The following is a 16630-nucleotide window of genomic DNA, read 5'->3' as shown; positions in this document are numbered from 1 at the left end:
AAATGCAATGTCTTTTTGTGGACCTACCCTTTAAATAGTATTACCCAAAGTGCTGTGCAGTTGATGCAAACAGAAAGGAGTGAAGAATCCAAGTGCATGTTGTGCTTATTCAAGAGGGGTGCAATCCTGCTATCGAATCAGTCGGGGGCAAATATTAGTGAATATATGCTTCCTGCCTGCAAGTAAGTTTACTGTTCTGATATCCATTTCTACTAATTTTATTTCAGCAAGGCAAAGTGGTGCAGTGGTTAGCATTTGCCTTACAATCAGGTCACATTTTTGGCGACAATAATCAGTCCAGCATAGTTGCCCACTGGGATATCCAAACACCTGGATACCGTTTTGCCCCCTTTAACTAACTTATGCATCTGGATTGGTTTATGTCTTAGCTTCTTTGGTATGCTATTTAGTCATAATTTTCAGAGCTGTCATTCAGAGTCAAAACTTATTTTAAGTTTATGTGCTATGAAATAAAACTAAATTTCAGGCTGTATTTAGTATTAAATGTACAGAAATGGTGAAGGGAATGAACACATTTGCAGGACTCTGTATTTAAAGCTAAACTTGATACAGTATGTATAAAGTCAAATTTCATATATAAAGAAGGAGTTTTGAATATATGCAGAACATTTTAAATTTATAAAATTAAATGATATACATATATTTTGTTTTCCTTTTGGAATTTAGTACACTGGACTAATTCCTGAGGGGAAATTGTGTTTTCACATTACCTTTAGGGGTCAGAGCAATTTTCAGGTTAAGGGCCTTGCTCAGGGGCCCAAGGGAGTAGGATCTCTTCTAGCAGTAATGGGATTTGAACTGGCATCCATCCAGAAACCAGCACAGATCTTTACCTTCAAAGCCACCACTCCACGCTCCTTCGACATATGTTCCGGGGGAGCAACCATGGGCTGCTCAATACCTCCCATGGGACGCTTTGTGGCAGCCTCCCTGGCTGATGGTGGTGCCTCAGCTTCACGCAGGGCTCCATGGGAGATGGATTTCTCCACAGCCCTGTTGGGATCCGGGATCCGACAGGACGAGTCTTCAGCCCGACCCAGAAGAACAACTGGAAACAGGTGATCAAGCACCTGGAGCACTTCCAGGTGGCCTAAAAAAAGGTGACAGCAACAACCAGTGAGTGTCCAGAGTTGGGAGAAGGACGACGAAGCTTGACGAGATGAGTGGAGGTGCCAGAAGGGAGTGTTGTGGTTTTGTGCATGTGCATTTTGGACTGTGTTGTGCCTGTGGGGTTCACAGGGAAGACGTGTCCCACAGGTGAAGAGAAATAAAAAGTTTATTTATTTTACACATGCCTCCGTGTGAGTGTTCCGGGTCAGGTGAAATATAGCGCTTTATTACAATATATACAGTATCTATACTAATAAAAGGCAAAGCCCTCACTCACTCACTCACTCACTCATCACTAATTCTCCAACTTCCCGTGTGGGTGGAAGGCTGAAATTTGGCAGGTTCATTCCTTACAGCTTCCTTACAAAAGTTGGGCAGGTTTTATATCGAAATTCTACGCGTAATGGTCATAACTGGAAGCAGTTTTTCTCCATTTACTGTAATGGAGATGAGCTTCAACGCCGTGGGGGGGAGTTTCGTGTGACATTATCACGCCTCCCACGTAATCACGCAGTACATAGAAAACCAGGAAGACCTCAAAAAGCGCTGAAGAAAACATGCATTATATAATTGAGAAGGCAGCGAAACAATAAGAAGCGAGCGAGTGACATATACAACCATATTGATGAGTTCTGCTACTTCGGAAACAAAGCACGATGTAAACCTACACTTTAAATTAAGTTCATAGACAGGCTACCGCTGGCGTTTGTAATTTAGTGCCTGCCCATATAAGGCCGTCCGTCAGCAGCAATCCAATAGCAAACTGCCACGGGTAAATATTCACGGGTGAAGGACTGTGCTTATGGAGAGGAAGATGAGATGGTCAGGGTGGTGTTTGACACAAACTCAGCGAAACTGCGAGAGAAAGTTTTAAGTGCCAGGACTAAGGTAACATTAAATACAGCCATGGACATAGCACGAGATGGCACCAGCACAGCTGGGAACCTTCGATGCATGTACACCGCGTGGCTCACGTGAACTGACGCAGTGCACAGATAAAAGGCAACAGTTCCAAAGAGCGCTGAACAAAATCCGAATTACACAATTGAAAAGGCAGCAAAAAATATGAAGCGTCTCATACATACAAGCATATTCATAAATCCAAAACAAAGCACACGTTGGAAAAAGTCAATGTCCCGCTAAAGGAAGACAGTCTAAAAAAAACCCGTGCATGCAGTGTGTCAGGTCTCAGATAAAGAAGAAGACGAGCTGTTTATTGATGCAGTAAGAAACGAATCGATGAATGAAACCTGTCATCTTTACAACGATTGACAAGCACGGAATGTAACTTGAACACAACACATCCTACAAATACGAACCTGATTGAAAGAAATAATGATAATCAAATCCTTGATGACAGCAACACTCAGTAACACTCACAAAACAAATACTGTATATTGACAGTCATGTTACGTTATTTTTAAAATGTTCCCTTTTCTTTTCTAGCTTTTTAACACACTACTTCTCCGCTGCGATACGCGGGTATATATATATGTATATATATATAACCCGATCTACATACTCGAATAATGGATACTTTATTCGCCATCAGTGATTGTTTTGGTAAAGCCATACTCAGTGTATTCATTAGATGTACGGTAAAAAAGTAAGAGCGAGGGGAGGATGACTTATTGAGGCATGCAGGCTGTAGTGCGCGTCAACTCTATCTGAATTGCGCGATCACATTTGAAAAAATATATCTTTTCAAGTTCTATTTAGTCCATATGTGTGAAACTCAAGGGCCGCGGGCCACATCCGGCTCGGCGTGTAATTATATCCCGTGAACCCGTGTGTCTCATTTGTGGAGCTAATGTGGCTGTAATTATAGAATTTAATCTAAGACGGCACTATAAAACAAAACATCAGGGTAACCTGAAAGACCTGAATGCAATGCAGAAGATACAGAAAGCAGAAGAATTAAATAAGAATCTGACACTTCAGCGGACGTTTTTACCCGTGCACAATCACAAAGTGATTTCAATTGAGAATGCTTTTATGGGAGACACAACCACTTGCCCCACTTTCCCTATTACCAAGTAATGTTAAACCAAGTCGTCACTACGGTGTTCCCAAATACGCACTTTGCTGATAAACTGAGCTAACTGAGTTTGCACGGCGCTTTGGTGACTTTGAAGAACAAAAAAAGTCCGTCTACATGCGGCTCGAACCTTGTGCATGTTTGGTAGCACATATCTGTGTGAGAAGCTCTTCTCAGTGATAAAGACTAACAAAACAGCACACAGGAGTCGCCTCACTGATGAGCACCTGCAATCCATCCTGAGAATCTCCACAACACAGAACCTCACACCAAACAGAAACGAACCTGTTGCCAAAAAAGATGCCAGGCGTCCAGCTCTAAAATGACATATGAGCAAAGACAACTGAATGATTTGATTTGTTATTGCTGAAAGGAACACATTTTATTTATATTTCTAGGTTTTGTTATGCAGCATGTTCATATTTGAATTTGTATAATTTTGACAGGATATATTTTTATGGAGAGCAAAATCTTTTGGGGCGGCACGGTGGCACAGTGGTAGCGCTGCTGCCTCGCTGTTAGGAGACCCGGGTTCGCTTCCCGGGTCCTCCCTGCATGGAGTTTGCATGTTCTCCCCGTGTCTGCGTGGGTTTCCTCCAGGCACTCCGGTTTCCTCCCACAATCCAAAGACATGCAGGTTAGGTGGATTGGCGATTCTAAATTGGCCCTAGTGTGTACTTTGTGTGTGGGTGTGTTTGTGTGTGTCCTGCAGTGGGTTGGCACCCTGCCCAGGATTGGTTCCTGCCTTGGCCCTGTGTTGGCTGGGATTGGCCCTGAAAGAATCCCTGTGCGATCAGCAAGCCCTAGTTCGAGATTCTCAGGATGAATGAATGTGGATCTTTTGGCAATCACGATATTTAAAATCTAAACTGCCTTCACGAATCGGATCGAAATAGCGAACATCTAGCTGCCAGTGCCGAGGAAAGAGCAGTAAATGTCAGTTGAATGTAAAAACTCGGAGAAAAACTTGGAGACAGACTGGCTGCTTTAGAAGATGGGAATAGAAGGTATAATGTCAGAATTGAAGGCTTGCGGAGAATCGAAAGTTTAAACCCGTGAAATTCGCAACTGAACTTTTTCTAAAATAATCGGGCGACTTTAAAGCAGAATCTGAGATAGCAGCGGCTTACAGCGTCTGCGATCAAACACCGTCAGACCCGACCAAGATCTTTTATAGTCCGTTTTGAACGATTATCATTTAAGTTAGAGGTGATGGAACTCCTCAGGAAAAAAGGAAGATATTATATATGAAGATTGCCAATTTCGTCTTCCCTGACTTCTCTCCAGCAACAGCTATCAAACGCCGCCTTCTATAATATTAAACAGCGCTACGGCAAGCCAATGTCAAATCGGCCTCCTGTATCCGCAAAACTGAAAGTGGAATGGCAGGGCATTTCTATGTTTTCGCTAGCAAGGAGGAGGCAGAAAATGAGTTAAGAAAGCTGATCCGGGACTATTCTGATACATAATTGTGAGTCATGGCGGTAAATGATAAAGCTAGGATTAATAATCTACTGTCTGATCTATTTGTTTTAAAATACGGGTTTTTATCAGCATATATTCTCATATTCTTATATTATTATTACTTACTTATTACTTATCATTACTTAGTATTACTAGGGCTAAATGTTTGTGTTTTATTGTGCTTAATTACGTTTTCCTCCTCTTTTTTTTCTTTTCTAATTATTTCATGTGTACCCTAAATGAGACTGTTCAATATCATACCCTTGGTTTGCTGTTATTGCTATTACTGCATTAAGACTTGTTATGCTTGTTTTGGACACATCTTTAACACCATCACCTGGGTTTATTATCTGGGGATATCATCTTAATGCTAAAATTGATGAAGATTATATGTATGTATGTATGTATATATATATATATGTATATGTGTATATATATATATATATATTAAGTGCAAAATTCTTTTTTTTTTTTTTTTTTCCTCTTTTAAAGACTATATTGGTAACAGATATCTCTATCTTTTAACCTTAAAGCGCCACTGCATGGGGGCTTGATGTGCTTTGGGCGTGCTCTGTCTCTGGGTATGTCAGAGGACTGGGACTGCATGAAGTGGGTTTTAGCCTCACCTGGGGAGGCAAAAAGGGAGGGTGGGGGTTAAGGGGAAGAGAAAGAGAGCAGGCTGTCTATATCTAATCTATCATCTCAATCTTTATAATTATAACTATCAACGTAATAATAAGCTGGGCAACAACTCTTGGGGAATAGGAAATTAAGACCTAAACTATTTCACTTCCAGTTAAGACTATAATATGACACCAAAACTCAGAATCAGTGTCTCCATGATGGGACAGTTAACTTCGTAAGCTGGAATGAAAGGCCTGAATCACGAATTAAAGAGAAAGAAAGTGGTCTAAATGCTAAAATAGTATTTTTACAGGAAACCCACTTACTAAGTAAGGATCAGTTCCGGCTGCAAAAAGACTGGACTGGCCAAATGTTCCATTCTAGTTTTACAAAGAAAACTAGAGGGGTGGGAATTCTCATACATAGAACAGTACCATTTGTAGCATCAGATGTAGTATTGGATCCTGAAGGGAGATATGTGATGGTCATGGGAGACTTATCTAACTGTAAAATGATTTTGATAAATGTTTATGCACCTAATGTTGATGATAAGGAATTTATACAAAATTTATTTGCATCCATTCCCAATCTGAACACTCATAAACTTATAATGGCTGGGGACTTTAATTGTGTTCTAAATCCACTTTTAGATAAGACTTCCTCCACAGGGGAACGCAACTAACACCGCCAAACAAATTGAATTCTTTCTAGAGACAAATACATCCCCTGAGATCTCTGCAGGAACACTCTGGGAAACTCTTAAGGCCTTCTTAAGAGGACAGATTATCTCATATCTTTCCCACAGAAATAAATCCGAAGCGAAGAAAGTAGCAGAGATAAAAGCGAAATTACTAAAATAGATGAAGAACATGCCACTACCAAGCGAGACTCTACATAAGAGGAGGCAGGCTCTACATTCAGAATTAAACCTCTTGACAACTAAAGAAACCGAACAACTAATTTACAAATCCAGACATCATTATTATGAACATGGAGAGAAAGCTAATAAGCTTTTAGCGCAACAAATTCACAAGCAAGAAGTGCATACGCAATCTCGTAATTACTAACACGAATGGAGATAAAATCATCGAACACAAAAATATAATGTGCACTTTTAGAGACTACTATAAATCCCTATATACTACTGAGTTTAAAGAAGACAATATACAATCTAATGCATTTCTGGATAAATTACAGATACCACAAATTGACGCTATTAGTGTGGAGGAGCTCGATAAACCTCTGTCATTATCAGAATTACTGGATGCTATAAAGTCACTCCAAGGTGGAAAAGCAGCAGGCCCTGATGGCTACCCTGCAGAGTTTTACAAGAAATTCTCCGCTCAGCTAGCTCCCTCCTATTAGCAACATTTACAGAAGCCAGAGATAACCAATCTCTTCCACAAACCTTTCGCCAAGCACTAATCACTGTCTTTCCAAAACAAAATAAGGACTTATTACAATGTGCATCATACAGACCAATTTCACTTCTGAATAACGACGTTAAAATACTCTCTAAAATCATAGCTAGAAGGATGGAGAAAGTGCTCCCTCAATAATATCCTGTTTATTAGGGGCCGACACTTATCTTCAAATCTTCTTTTTAATGTAATATACTCACCAACTAAATCAAACACCCCAGAAATATTATTATCATTGGATGCAGAAAAAGCATTCGACATGATTGAATGGAAATACCTTTTTACTATTTTGGAGAAGTTTGGGTTTGGCCCAACATTTGTGCATGGATTAAATTACTGTATACTAACCCAGAAGCTTCAGTTTGCATCAATAACATTTGCTCAGACTACTTTAAACTAGAACGTGGCACAAGACAAGGATGCCCTTTGTCACCACTGCTGTTTGCAATTGCCATTGAACCACTGGCAATACATTGTCGAAATACTGATCAGATAAAGGGGATTAGCAGAGAAGGACTGGAACAGAAAATCTCATTATATGCAGATGACATGGTACTGTATATATCGGACCAGAAAATTCTGTGCCTGCAGTCTTAGCAGCACTCACAGAATTTCAAAAGCTCTCTGGTCTCAGAATTAATCTGAATAAAAGTGTACTCTTTCCGGTGAATTCGCAAGCATATAATATTAGATTAGACACCCTTCCTTTTATCATTGCAGAACAGTTTAAATACCTCGGGTAAACATCACACGTAACCATAAAGCTCTTTATCAACAGAATTTCGTCGTCTGTGGAAAAAATTAAACAAGACTTGCATAGATGGTCAACCCTTCATCTCACACTAGCTGGAAGAATTAACACTGTTAAGATGAATATTCTTCCTAAGCTCCTTTTTATTTCAAAACATACCAATATACATTAATAAATCGTTCTTTAAGCAATTAGATTCAACAATAACCTCATTTATTTGGAATTCTAAACATCCACGCATCAAAAGAGCGACCCTACAAAGACAAAAGGCAGAAGGCGGCATGGCTCTACCTAACTTCCAGTTTTATTACTAAATATAAACAGTCGATAAGAACCTGGACACAAATAGAAGAACATACACAGGCATGGACCGCAATAGAAGTAAAATCCTGCAGTACTTCTTTGTATTCCTTGCTTTGTGCTCCAATAAACACACGTTATCGGCAATACACTAATAACCCATTGTGCTCCACTCACTTAGAATCTGGAACCAATGTAGAAGGCATTTTAGGACGGAGAAGCTTCTTTCTGTGGCACCCTGCAAAAGAACCACCTCTTTCAACCCTCACAAACATATGCAGTTTTAATATCTGGAAAAATTTGGAATTAACTTGCTTAGAGACTTTATATAGACAACGTTTTGCATCCTATGAACAATTATTCCAAATTTAACATTCCAGCTACAAATTTCTTTCACTATCTTCAAATCAGGAACTTTGTTAAACAGAACCTTCCAGATTTTCCTCATCTTGCACCCTCATCCACGCTGGAAAAATTATTGCTCAATTTCAAGGAGTTAGACTCCATCTCTACAATATATAAAATCCTTTTACAATCCCTTCCTTTCAAAGATCCAAGAGGACACTGGGAAAATGACCTCTCAATTAATATATCAGAAAAGGAGTGGAAAGTAGCAATGCAGAGAATTCACTCAAGCTCCATATGCAAAGCATACAATTATACAACTCAAAATTATATATCGAGCACATCTGTCTCGACTAAAACTCTCAAAATGTTTCCAGGGCATGATCCAACCTGCGATTGCAACCAAGCCCCAGCCTCACTAGGTCACATGTTCTGGGCCTGCTCCAAATTAACATTATTCTGGACAAAAATTTTTAATTACCTCTCAGACAGTCTTGGACTCACAATCCCTCCTAACCCATTAACAGCTGTGTTTGGGGTTCTTCCAGAGGGTCTTAAAGTGGAGAAAGACAAACAAACTGTGATTGCATTCACTACACTGTTGTACTTATTCTGATAAACTGGAAGAACCCAAACTCTCCTCTTTAAGTCAGTGGGAAACTGATGTGTTATATTATTTAAAATTGGAAAAAATCAAATACTCAGTTAGAGGATCTGTGCAGACTTTTTCAAAACATGGCAGGATCTAATCAGTAATATTTTGAAATGATTTTATAAAGCACAGAGAATTTGTTGATTTAGGTATTTTTAAAAGCCTTAAATTTTACACCGTTTGGCTTGCTCTCTCTCTCAAGGGTGGGGATCGATCTGTTCTTAGCATAATTCTTTTTTTTTTTTTTTTGTAAAACTTGATTGCTATGTATTGATTGTAATAAAATTAATAAATAAAAAAAAAAAATAAAATCTAAGTTTATTTTTTATAAAATATAAAATTACATAAGAGTAAAGAAATTTGAATGTTTGTTCTTTTAATGTTTACTTTATTTCTAACTGGTATAATTTAGACAGGATATTTTTTATGGAGAGCAAAATATTATAAGTTGTTTAAGGTTTGAGTTGATTTATTCAGGAATAATATTCCTGTCTGTTTTTACCATTCCTACCAAAGATATTTCTGTCGACTAAATAAAAATTCCTTCTATTTAAAATTTAAATAGAACTTGAACAAATACTGATAGTTCATAATATCCACGCAGACTTGCGTAAGAGCGGGTGTCATCCGTTTTAACAAACAGCGTATTGCACTGATACGAAATAGCTGTGTGTGTATATATGTAGATATGTATGTATATGTATATATATGTTTATATATGTGTGTGTGTATGTATATATATATATATGTATTTGTGTGTATATATGTGTGTGTATGTATGTGTGTATGTATATGTATGTGTATATGTATAGATATGTATATATATATGTTTGTGTGTGTGTGTAAATATATATATATATATATTTATATTTATATATATATATATATATATATATATATGACAACAACACTCATCACTCACAACAGTGACAAAACAATAACATTGACAATCATGTTACGTTATTTTCAAAATGTTTCCTTTTCTTTTTCATTGCTTCTTTAACACACTACTTCTCCGCTGCGAAGCGCGGGTATTTTGCTAGTATACATATAAAAGGCAAAGCCGTCACTGACTCATCACTAATTCTCCCACTTTCCATATTGGTGGGAAGCTGAAATTTTGCGTGCTTATTCCTTGCAGTGTACTTGCAAAAGTTAGGTATGTTTCATGTCCTATTGCAACACCCAAGAGGGGGAAATGGGTGTACCCCCTAAACTGTATACAGGTAAAATTCCATTTCAACGAACTCTCAGGAACCTAAAAAAATATTTTGTTGTAATGAGATGCTGTATTTTTTACTATAGTGCTTTCTTTAACTTGAACCCAGGCGTTTGCGATCATTTCATTAGCTTCTTTTGCGTTAATTTTAATCTCCTCCTGCTTACAAGTTATGCTGACGAGAATTTTTATCAGCGATAATACACTTTCAGGGTGTGAATGATGCTCAAATCCAATGGCTGAAGCACTGCTGTGCAATTGGGTGGGAGAAATTCAACGCAAACATTAAATAAATGTTGAAGCATGTTGCGGGCAGCACAGTTATCAATCAGGAGCCAAATCATCCTTTTCTTCTTCATATTGTGAGGTTTCTGAACTCTTTTGAGACCCCCCCACTCCCCACCCAATGGGAACGACACACTGAAGTTTTTCCCGAAGCGCGACTGTGGAAGATTGTTTGTCTGTTATTGGGGCAGGGCAAAAACAGGCTCATAGCGCTGCAGTGAAGTGACACAGAAGCAAATCATAAAAGATCAGGGTCGCACTATAAGTTCCTGTCTGGCACCCCAAAACACGAGGCTGAGTCTCAGTACTTTAGCAAAACCAGCTTTATTCAGCTTGAAACAGGAACGGCACACTTATTTATTGTAGCGGGATCTGCCACTCTGCTATACACAGATGGCCAGATCAGTGATCAAGTAATCCTGTTGCCTGCATTTACAATGTTCCTTGCATATCACCCATCGATATCTTTTCTGTTTACTTTGGCGGAGAGACACAGCATAGCTTTCAGCCAGCTGTTGCCCCAGCAACAGATAAACAGTCTTCAATAGATGCAGAGTTTGGACTTCAGGACGCTCTTCGACGTGCTGTCTACTTGGGGGAGGTCCCGAGAGAGTTTACAAACCTCACATTTTCTTGAAATAGTGCCGCATTAATATGAATGTTTCTTAAACAAGCATCACTAAACCACATAAAAACTGCTTTATCAACATCTTCAAATGCAGCTGTTCACATACGTCTGCAACCCGAGAATTTTTCTGTCTTTCAAGAAAATTGACAGCATCGATGGCAAAATTCCAAATTCACTGGCAACGTCTTTTCTCTTTTTGCTTCAATCGAGAGCTGCAAAAATGTAGGTTTTTTTCTCTAATAGGAACTGTTATCATTTTTTCGTGTCTGCCATTTCTATAGGAGGGTGACAATGAGTTATATTCGATGGATATTTTTCAAATGTTGACGAGCAATAAGCAAAAGGTATTATTGAAAACCACAGGAAACAAAAAAGGCAAAAAAATAAACAATACGAGGAAAGTTAAAAAAAAAACTTCGAATGTTTCTGTTTTAAGGGATCATTGTGCACAACTGAACTGCGGCCACAGAACTAACTGCTCTGTGGATGATTCATTCAGGCATTTCAAGGTCTTTTGGGCACTTCATTGTAATGAAAGTACCTACTGAATGTACTTCGTAGTAACGAGATTTCTATATACTCGCATAATTTGGGGAAACAGTCGGGACCATAAAAATACTTTGTTGTAATTAAAAATTTCAAGATATTCGCTGTAACGGAATTTTACCTGTATATAGATAGGGGATATCCCTCCTCACTATTTCTGTGATTTCCAATATACGTAGGAAGCCCAAATTTCCCATGCTTATCCTTTACACTGTACTTACAAACATTATGTTTCATTTCGTGCCGTGCCACATAACGAACTTTGGAAAATAACGTCTTCTTTTTGGCAGTTCTCACCATTATCCTGTAATCTATACTAATAAAAGGCAAAGTCCTCACTGACTGACTGACTCACTGACTCACTGACTCATCACTAATTCTCCAAGTTCCCGTGTAGTTAGAAGGCTGAAATTTGGCAGGCTCATTCCTTACAGCTTACTTACAAAAGTTGGGCATGTTTCATTTCGAAATTCTACTCGTAATGGTCATAACTGGAAGCTATTTTTCTCCATTTACTGTAAAGGAGTTGAGCTCGAAAGCCGTGGGGGGCGGATTTTGGTGTGACATCATCACGCCTCCCACGTAATCACGTGAACTGTCTGTCAATGCAGTGCGTAGAAAACCAGGAAGAGCTCCAAAAAGCGCTGAAGAAAACATGCATTATATAATTGAGAAGGCAGCGAAACAATAAGAAGCGAGCGAGTGACATATACAACCATATTCATGGTCATCACCGGAAACAAAGCACGGTGTAAACCTAAAGTTTAAATTGAGTTCATAGACAGGCTGCCACTGACGTTTGTCATGACCACGGGTAATGCGGGATATAAGTTTAATGAGAGGACGCAGGATATAAACAAGAGTTTTGATCACTTTGTAACTAAGTTAAAATTGCAGGTGAGGGGCTGTGCTTATGCAAATTCCGAGAGACTGTGTTTGTGGGGGATTGACAGTTAAGGCGGGTGGGGGAGTCACGTCATCATCTCGCCTCCCATTCACCTCATTTCGCTCTGAACTGAGCTCTGCAGCTAACGCAGTAATGATGGGAAGTTCGGATCATTTTACCGACTCGGACCTTTGAGTCTCGTTCAGCAAAATGAACTAATCTTTTTTCGAGTCAATTCATTCAATTCTCTTTCCGGGTCAGACTGCATAGGTTAAGCTTATGGGGCTGTCACGTAATGATCGAACGACTCAAACCCAAAGACTTGAGCGATGAACTAATCAATTCTGTTTCCAGCTCAGAATGAGTTGGTTAAGCTTATGGGGCTGTCACGTGATGAAAAAAAAATTTCATTTCGATGACTCGAAAAACCCGAAGACTCGAAACAGGTGAATCAATTCCAAAACAGAAACTATAGGAAGTTGTGCAAATGCGCATGTGCAACTGAACGAATCACTCCCACGAGATGACTCGTTCTTCCCAAGTCACATTAAAGATTCGTTCAAAATGAACGAATCGTTCAAGAACGACCCATCACTATAACGCAGTGTTACGGAAGCGACTTTGTGACACTGCCACCAAATACTCACAGAAAAATCCACAAGTTAATACACTCGCTATATTTACAGTTTCTCCACACTGAATCCTCCAGGCACTACTTACAAAAGGTTACATTGACAATCGTGTTACGTTATTTTTAAAATGTTTCCTTTTCTTAGCACAAGCACAGCTGAGAAGCTTCGATGCATGTGCTCCATAACGCGTTAAAAAAATCACGCATTTAATCACACTTTGCAATACAAGCAAAGGGGAACTTCTGTCAATGCATGATTTCCTGGTACACCGATTACATTGATCAGTGCTTCCCAATTTATTTTACCCTCACACCCCCTTGATTTGAGAAGAAGTATGAAAAAATATGAGGTTAACACAGAAAAACAGATCACCAATTGAAGCTTTATGAATAATCGATTCGCCATCAATAATTGTTTTGGTAAAGCCATACTCGGTGTAATCCTCCTTCCATTTTATAAATTTTTCTGCCACTAGCCATGATTAAATGAACGGTAAAAAAGTAAGAGCGAAGCGAGGGTGACTTATTCAGGCAGGCAGGCGACGCTCAATAGCTCGAATTTGGATATAAGTAGGTTCTATTTAGTCGCCAGAAATATCTTTGTTAGGAATGGAAGTTGAATTTAGTCTTTAAATTTCTATGGTAAAGAAAAAGTTATGCAATGATGACTAAATTTAACTATATAAAGTCAAAAGTTTTATATATAAAGTTATTCCCGAATATATAAGTCAAACCTTGATTATATAAAGTCACTGTCGGAATATATAAAGTCAAAACCTGAGTATATAAAGACAGCGTTGGAATATTTCTGAATATATAAAGTAAGCGCTGGAATATATAAAGTCAAAACTTAAATATGTAAAGTCAGCGTTGGAATATATAAAGTGAGCGCTGGAATATATAAAGTGAGCGCTGCAATATATAAAGTCAAAACTTCAATATATAAAGTCAGCGTCGGAATATACAAAGTCAGCGCTGGAATATCCATCCATTTCCCAACCCATTGAATCCGACCACAGGGTCACGGGGGTTTGCTGGAGCCAATCACAGCCAACACTGGGCGCAAGGCAGGAACCAATCCTGTGCAGGGCACATGCATCATTTTCAAAACATTAACCGAACAGTGTTTTTTTAATTTATTTTTCTGAATACATTTTTGTTAACTTAGTTCAGTTCAGAGTCGTTTCAATCAATAGATTTTGACTTTCACTTTATATATTCAGGAGTGAGTTTATATACTCCGATGTTGACTTTATATAACCTGGAATTACTTTATAAATTCTTATGCTGACTTTATATATTCAGAAAAAAGTTTTGACTTTATGTATACCGACGCTGACTTTATATATTCAAGTTTTGACTTTATATATTCGGGAATGACTTTATATATTCAAGTTTTGACTTTATATATTCTTACGCCGACTTTATATATTCACAAAATCAATGTATTTGCCTGTTTGGCACCCCATAGTATATGTGTGTGTGTGTGTATATATGTACACATGTATGTATATGTATATATGTGTGTATATGTGTATATATATAATATATATGCCAGCAACACTCATGACAATGACAAAACAATTACATTGTCAGTCATGTTACGTTATTATTAAAATGTTTCCTTTTCTTTTTACTTCTCCGCTGCCAAGCGTGGGTATTTTGCTATATATATATCTATACTAATAAAAGGCAAAGCCCTCACTGACTCACTCACTCACTCACTCACTCACTCACTCACTCACTCACTCACTCATCACTAATTCTCCAACTTCCCATGTAAGTAGAAGGCTGAAATTTGGCAGGCTCATTCCTTACAGCTTACTTACAAAATTTAAGCAGGTTTCATTTCGAAATTCTACACGTAACGGTCATAACGGTTGACAACGTTCGCCATGTTGAACTTTCTTATTTATGGCCCCATCTTCACGAAATTTGGTAGGTGTCTTCCCTGCGCTAACCAAAACCGATGTATGTACTTATTTCAGTGGTATGATGCCACTGTCGGCCGCCATATTGAAGTTTCCAATGTCACTAATTCTCCAACTTCCCGTGTAGGTAGAAGGCTGAAATTTGGCAGGCTCATTCCTTACAGCTTACTTAAAAAAGTTAAGCAGGTTTCATTTCGAAATTCTACACGTAACGGTCATAACGGTCAACAACGTCCGCCATGTAGAACTTTCTTATTCGTGGCCCCATCTTCACTAAATTGGTAGGCGGCTTCCCTGCGCTAACCGAAACCAATGTACGTACTTATTTCGGTGGTATGACGCCACTGTCAGCCGCCATATTGAACTTTCCAATGTCACTAATTCTCCAACTTCCCGTGTAGGTAGAAGGCTGAAATTTGGTACTTATTTCGGTGGTATGATGCCACTGTCAGCCACCATATTGAACTTTTCAACAGTCTTTGTTACTTATGGGCCCAACTTCAAGAAATTTGGTACACGAGTTACCAACGTTAACTGAATCCTACATACATACATATATACGTCCATAGCTTGCAGCTTGGTCACCGTGTGAGGCGGCGTTGGGTCCCCCATCCCAACGCCTCCCACACTGTTGGCTGCCTGTTTATATAAGGCCGCCCGTCACTCCAGTCTCTACATTCCCTTCCTTGCTTCGCCACGGGATTCACGTCTCCCTGCTGATAACTACAGCCTTTTTATTTAATCCACTTTAATTTAATCTGCTGTTTTATTATTCATTTATTACGATTATAGTTATTTTTTAGGTATTTTAGACTTACTTTACATTGTTTAGGTACCCATTTCTTTTATCATTCCAACCGTACCCCCATTAACATGTCTATCGAGGTGATCACCATCGATCAAAGAACTGTCACTTACCGAGTGGTTTCCATGCCCAAAGATAGCACCTGCCTTTTCCATTCCCTTTGTTACATATTGCACGGCCATATCAGGCTCAGTCTTGATATCCGGAGGAACATTGTGTCTTATGTATTGAATAACTGGGACAGGTTCAAGGTGGGGATTGATGACGGTACAGGAGATAATTATACTACACAGGAGCACTAGAAGAGTGAAATTCTTAACAACAACAACAACAACATTTATTTATATAGCACATTTTCATACAAACAGTAGCTCAAAGTGCTTTACATATTAAAGAATAGAAAAATGAAAGACACAATTATAAAACAAAATAAATCAACATTAACATCGAATAAGAGTAAGGTTCAATGGCCAGGGGGGACAGAAAAACAAAAAACTCCAGACGGCTGGAGAAAAAATAAAATCTGTAGGGATTCCAGACCATGAGACCGCCCAGTCCCCTCTGGGCATTCTACCTAACATAAATGAAACAGTCCTCTTTGGATTTAGGATTCTCACGGAAGGGCTTGATGATGATGATGGTCACGTAGAATTCTTCCTTTTAATCCATCCATCATTGTTGGAGCATCATGAAGCTTTGAGTAGGTGGAGGTGGCGCAGGCCACCACCACAAAGAAACCGGAAAAAGAAACAGAAAAGAGAGTAGGGGTCAGTACCGATTTTAGAGCCACCATGAATAGTTATTATGATGAATTGAACATACAGAGTATCAGGATTAAGCCCTTCACCTATGCATCTGCATGTGAGTTGATGGCTGCCGCTGAATTGTTCGGTTGTCGCTTTCAAGTGTACCGAAATGGCCAAATATTTTACACCTTTCGACAACCGCCAATGCCTCTTAAACATCTTAAATT

The sequence above is a fragment of the Polypterus senegalus genome, chromosome 7, assembly GCF_016835505.1.
Source record: "Polypterus senegalus isolate Bchr_013 chromosome 7, ASM1683550v1, whole genome shotgun sequence".
Lineage (NCBI taxonomy): Eukaryota > Metazoa > Chordata > Cladistia > Polypteriformes > Polypteridae > Polypterus > Polypterus senegalus.
This window is presented reverse-complemented; position numbering follows the sequence as displayed.